General features: G+C 43.4%; 1 long non-coding RNA gene across 1 annotated transcript; it reads right to left on the bottom strand.

Moving 5' to 3' along the window:
* Positions 1-1,168: 1,168 nt before the first annotated feature.
* On the bottom strand, positions 1,169-2,088 carry LOC139435454 (uncharacterized). Its single transcript, XR_011644687.1, has 3 exons — positions 2,005-2,088; positions 1,620-1,784; positions 1,169-1,253 (listed from the first exon to the last, which is right to left on the bottom strand). It is a non-coding gene; the product is annotated as an uncharacterized lncRNA (long non-coding RNA).
* Between the last annotated feature and the right edge of the window lie 3,252 nt (positions 2,089-5,340).

Genomic DNA, 5,340 nt, shown 5'->3' with positions numbered 1-5,340 from the left:
TGCGAGAGTCATGGAGAGGCCTATGATGATGGGTGGAATGCACCAGCAGCCGCAGAGCCTGGGGTAGCAGCGGCTCAAGGTGCAGAGGAGGAGGGCACTGACATCAGAGAGGGTTTGATGCGCTACCTGAATACCTAAATATGCATTGTATTGTATTCATTGTATTGAACATAAATAAATCCTTTTTTTTTCCATATACATGTGTTTGTCAAATGTTTTAAACAAATATTATCTGAATTGAATATTTGAAATTCAAGCACCAGTAAGTACTGCCCCATAATAACAGTTGAGGAAATATCAGATCATGAAAAGAAAATCTTTCTAATAAATTAAGCGAATATCAAAGCTAACTATAAACATAAATACTAAAGTGTAAAACACGGCAAAACTATATTCATAAATGCAAGTGTAAAATAGTGTGGACAATTGTAAACATGGATGGAGACTAAAGTATCCACAATATAAAATAATATATTAAAATATAACCTCAATCTTTCTTCTAGACATGTTAAAAGCTTGCTTGAATGGGTTATAGGTTTCTTTTGTTCTCTCGTCTTTGAAATATATAAGGAATGTGTTTGAGTCTAGTAGAACGAGGGTATTATAATTGAGAAATGTCTACATGTATTATATATTTATCATGTATTCTTAATACTATTACAAAATAAACATGTAATAATGTTTTAGAGGAGGACCTCAAGCTAGCAAACTCAATTTCTTGCTTTAAATCTCTTAAAAGTAAGGGGCTTTTTCCTAACTGATGGTGTTTGTTATTGCTTTATAAATTCATGTATGTTTATATCTTCTCTAAATCAAGATTATGTGAATCTGATTTTTTTCTATTGTGTGCAATTCATTATCAACAAGAGATAAGATAAGTCAAATAAGTACTTTATTGATGGCAGTATAAAATAAAAATAAATGGTGTATCGAAAAGGCATGCCATTAAACAATACAAATACAAAATTAAAAACTCTATTGCAGCCAGCATAACTATACATGGCATTGTACAAATAAAATGAACATTTTAAAGAACATAAATAAACAAGAAAGTACACATTTAAAAATTAACTAGGCGGCCTCCTCCCTTGTCTCCTCCCTTCTCAAGGTGGCCTCCTCCATTCTCAAGGCCGCATCCAACTCCCATCTCCGCTCAGCAGACGCTTTGGCCCAGTCCAGGTGCCGTTCCAGCTGGGCCATGTGCTGTTCATGGTGCCGCTGGGCCCGATCCTCTCCTCCTCGTTTCCTCTTGCCTGGGTGACAATAAGATCATAATTAGCAATAAGGAAAAAACACAGGACAGGTACAGGTCACACAAGGATATAAGAATAACATGTATAAACAGAACAACAGTAAGGTGAACTAAAGAAAGTTCTGGCCCTAGATGTTTACAATGATTGTGAAAGTAAATTACATTATGTCCAGCCTGTTGATAATGAATATATGTATATGATAGGATGTCACACACAACTGTACTAGCTGCTTACTAGCTAAGACTTTACTTGTAACAGAGCATGTCCACACAGTGGTATAGCTTATTTTAATTACTGACGATGGATGATCCAAGGTTTAAAAAAACAAAACACAATTCCAGTCGTTTTGCCATTTCTATTTCTTACCTAGAACCACACGCTGCGGTGTCGTGATGGCACTCGGTGTTGGTGGTTGAGTCGGGTTAGGGTCTTCGGCTGGGGTCCGTTCTGGATTCAATGACGATGTGGACGGAACACTGCCATCACCCGTTGTTCGGGAATGTTCCTCCTCACAAGTCCCAATGTAATCATCTAGAACAGCAAAATGACTTGTTAATTCCACAAACTACTGCAGCACAATACTAAATAGCAACAACAACTATAGAAAAGAAAAACTGAACGTAAACAATGGCACATATGGTGTTAGCAAACAATAGACTAGCTATGTAGCTCTTCGGGGCTCCATAAAAGCATGGGTTGTCGAACATTAATGTAAGGATAAAATAGACTTATTTGTTAGAAGTGAGCGTACCTTGCAGGGACTCCAGTAAAGCCGTTGCAGAGTCCAGGCCTCCCTCCCTCCCAACGTTGGCCGGTCTATGGCCGTAAATCTGGTCCAACAAGTCGAACCACTTCCATTGTGTGCGACCCGCACCACTCGTGTTATTGTTGTCCTTTATTATGCGATATTCACTCTTCATCTTTTTAAGTTTTTCCCTACACTGCAGGAAAGTCCTCGAAAATCCGCGCTCGGACATCTGTGCAGAGACATCCTGGAACACTTTTACATTTCTTGTTGTTCCGTCGAGTTCCCGCTGGATTTTATCATCCCCAATGAGATGAAGGAACGTCGTCACCTCCTCGGTCGACCACGGTGTGCTTTTCTTAAAAAACGTAGCCATTTTTGTAGCTCCTCCGTTTACAAAATGCTGTTTATAAAAATGCTGCATGCTTGCTTCTAAATATATATGCGACGCTAGGGATGAACTCGCGCGCGATCTTGTGACGATTCTCTCTGACCAATCAGCAGTCGAGAGTGTTGACGTCACAGCCCTGGCCTGGTCTGATAAATAGAACCACGATTTTATGGGGCCGGAAAAAGAGGGAAAAAGTACCCGCTAGCCGGTACTAGGCTATATGGAAAGGCCACCAAAAACTGGCCTGGCCGCTTGAGGACGGTTAAGGACGCTTAAACGGGGCTACCCACTGCAGTGGAAATGCGCCATAAGTCTACCTGATCACACTAAACCTTTCACTCAGGCAGTTCTCCTTCAAGATCATGGAGGAAAACAGAGGCCTGTTGCCTATTTCTCCTCCAAGCTAGATCCTGTAGCTGCTGGCCTGCCTAAATGTCTACGTGCAGTGGCTGCTGCTGAGAAAGCGCTCAACTCCTCACGTGACATTGTGGGATATGCACCTTTGACCCTGTTAGTTCCACATGCTGTTTCACTCATCCTCCTTGAACAGAGAACATCACACCTCTCTGCTGCACGTTACCTTAGGTATCACACCTGCCTGTTAGACATGCCTAATGTTTATGTCAAGCGATGTAACACTCTGAATCCAGCGTCTCTTATGCCTTTGCCTGAAGACGGTGACGAACACGACTGTGTTGCCGAACTTCATATTGTGTGCACACCTAGACCGGACTTAAAAGACGTTCCTCTGACCAACGCTGACCTAATTTTGTATGTTGATGGGTCTGCCTCTCGCGACCAAGGGGGCACTAATCGGGTGGGTTTTTCTGTTGTTTCAGATTCTGCTGTACTCCGTTCCGGCCCACTCCCATGTCACCTCTCAGCACAAGCAGCAGAGCTCATCGCACTAACTGAAGCCTGCACGTTTGCAGAAGGCAAAACTGTGACTATCTGTGACACTGACTCACGTTATGCTTTCGGGGTAGTACACGATTTTGGGGCTATTTGGAAGTGTAGACCATTTCTGAAATCTGATGGCAAACCAGTACTTAACCATGCACTGGTTGCAGGCTTACTAGACGCCATTCTGCTCCCATCTGAGGTTGCAGTCTGTAAATGTGCCGCACACGCAAGCAGTACAGACCCAGTTTTCCTAGGAAATGCGTCTGCTGACTCAGCCACAAAGGCAGCTGCTCTGACTCCTCTCGCACCTCACGCACACTCATTTGTTAAAATCCCTGTCTCCTCCTTCACTGACAAAATGTCATCACTGACTTCCAAGCAGCAGCTAGCTACTAGGGTTGCCAGAAACTGACCATGATCAAAATCGATTATTCGGCAGCCCTGGGACGACAAAACAAACATCAAAGGGAGATTGTCTATCTCCAAGGTCAATTCATCGAGCCCCATTATCCTGTTGCAACTACAGGCTGCCCAGATATCAGACAGGGGCTATTATGTTGTCTGTATGTATGTATCCGGCGCCGACCCGTGTGGCACATTTTACATAGACATCGCGCCCAAAACTCAGACCCCCGAACCAGAGAGAAAGGGTAAGCAGCCTTTGACGCAACTGTTGACATCCATAGGTACATCTACGTTTCTAAAATGTAACCTGTACATAGGCAATAACGACCATAGCAACATTGATGAGGTTCAGACCAGTAATGGGATCACCGGTAACGTCTGGTGGCACTACTACTGGTTGTACTCGTATCCTACGGAACACGTGCAGTTACGGTGCTTACAAAATCACGTATTGTCGCATATTCGGTGCCCCTGAAAGAATCCTTTCTAACGTAGCATTCCCTGATGTTAAACATATGTCCCTCCAACTGGCCTGGCCCAGTGAGGCTGGGTTTAGCGCGCCACAAGATTACATTTGGTTGTGCGGCAACAAGCTCTATCAAGTTCTGGCTCCCCTTTGGATAGGTACATGCACTCTAGTGGATTTGAATCCAGCAGTCACTGTACTCACGTCCTTAATGTACACGACACATCATTACCCAGAGTTCCAACACCCCGACCACCACAAGGTAAAAAGAGATCTGACGTCCGCTGGAGCTAAATTCATGGGCGGCCTGTTCCCATGGTGGGGTACAGTAAACAATGCCCATAAAATAGATACCTTACACGTCCGGCTAGAGAACCTCACTTACGAGATGACGCAAGGCTTCCAGGCATTGCCCCCATTCATAATAGCCTCTAGGAACATGCTCATGCAGCACCAATTCGCTCTTGACCTTTTGTTCGTCTCAAAGGGTGGCCTGTGTCATGTGATCGGTGACTCCTGTTGCACTTACATTCCCAACGCCACCAAGAACATCACTGACACCGTGCTGTATTTCTGAGCTACATCATTAAGAGTGGGCAGGTAAAAGCAGACCCTGAAAATATTTTTAAGGGAAATATCCGAACAAAGCCTAAAATTCATCCCCCATGTATCACTGCATTCGGTAAAGCTCTAAGAACTCATATATCGAATGAGTTTGTCATCATGATATCGTCCACAGGCCAACATTCACTAGGAGTGGCTTGATCAGAACCCCGAGGCTGTGTCACAGCACCGAATCCCTTCTCCGGGAGATGCCACGAGTCTTGGATGGAATACTTAGTCATAATTCCCTTCCATGGACCTGACATTTTTAGGCATAATTCATTATATAATATTCAAGATAATATAATATTGCTTAGCTGTTTTATCACTTTTAAAGTTAGTATGGTGAAGAAGACCTCATTTGGAATGAGCAGAAAAAGTGAACAGCAGTCAATGAGCCTCAGCTTGAAAGTGTTTCCTGTGAACGACATGCTAATCTCAGTCTCCAGCACTCAACATCCCCACCCATACTTTGCGCTGTTTTCTTGTTGAAAGTATATTGAATGTCTCGTGTGTCGAAATTGCTCCAAATAAGAACCTTTACTTTCTTCGGTCCCAGCAATACACCTGCTGA

This window comes from Pseudochaenichthys georgianus, chromosome 16 (assembly GCF_902827115.2).
Source record: "Pseudochaenichthys georgianus chromosome 16, fPseGeo1.2, whole genome shotgun sequence".
Lineage (NCBI taxonomy): Eukaryota > Metazoa > Chordata > Actinopteri > Perciformes > Channichthyidae > Pseudochaenichthys > Pseudochaenichthys georgianus.
Note: the sequence above shows the minus strand (reverse complement) of the source record. Positions and strands in the feature narration are given on the sequence as shown.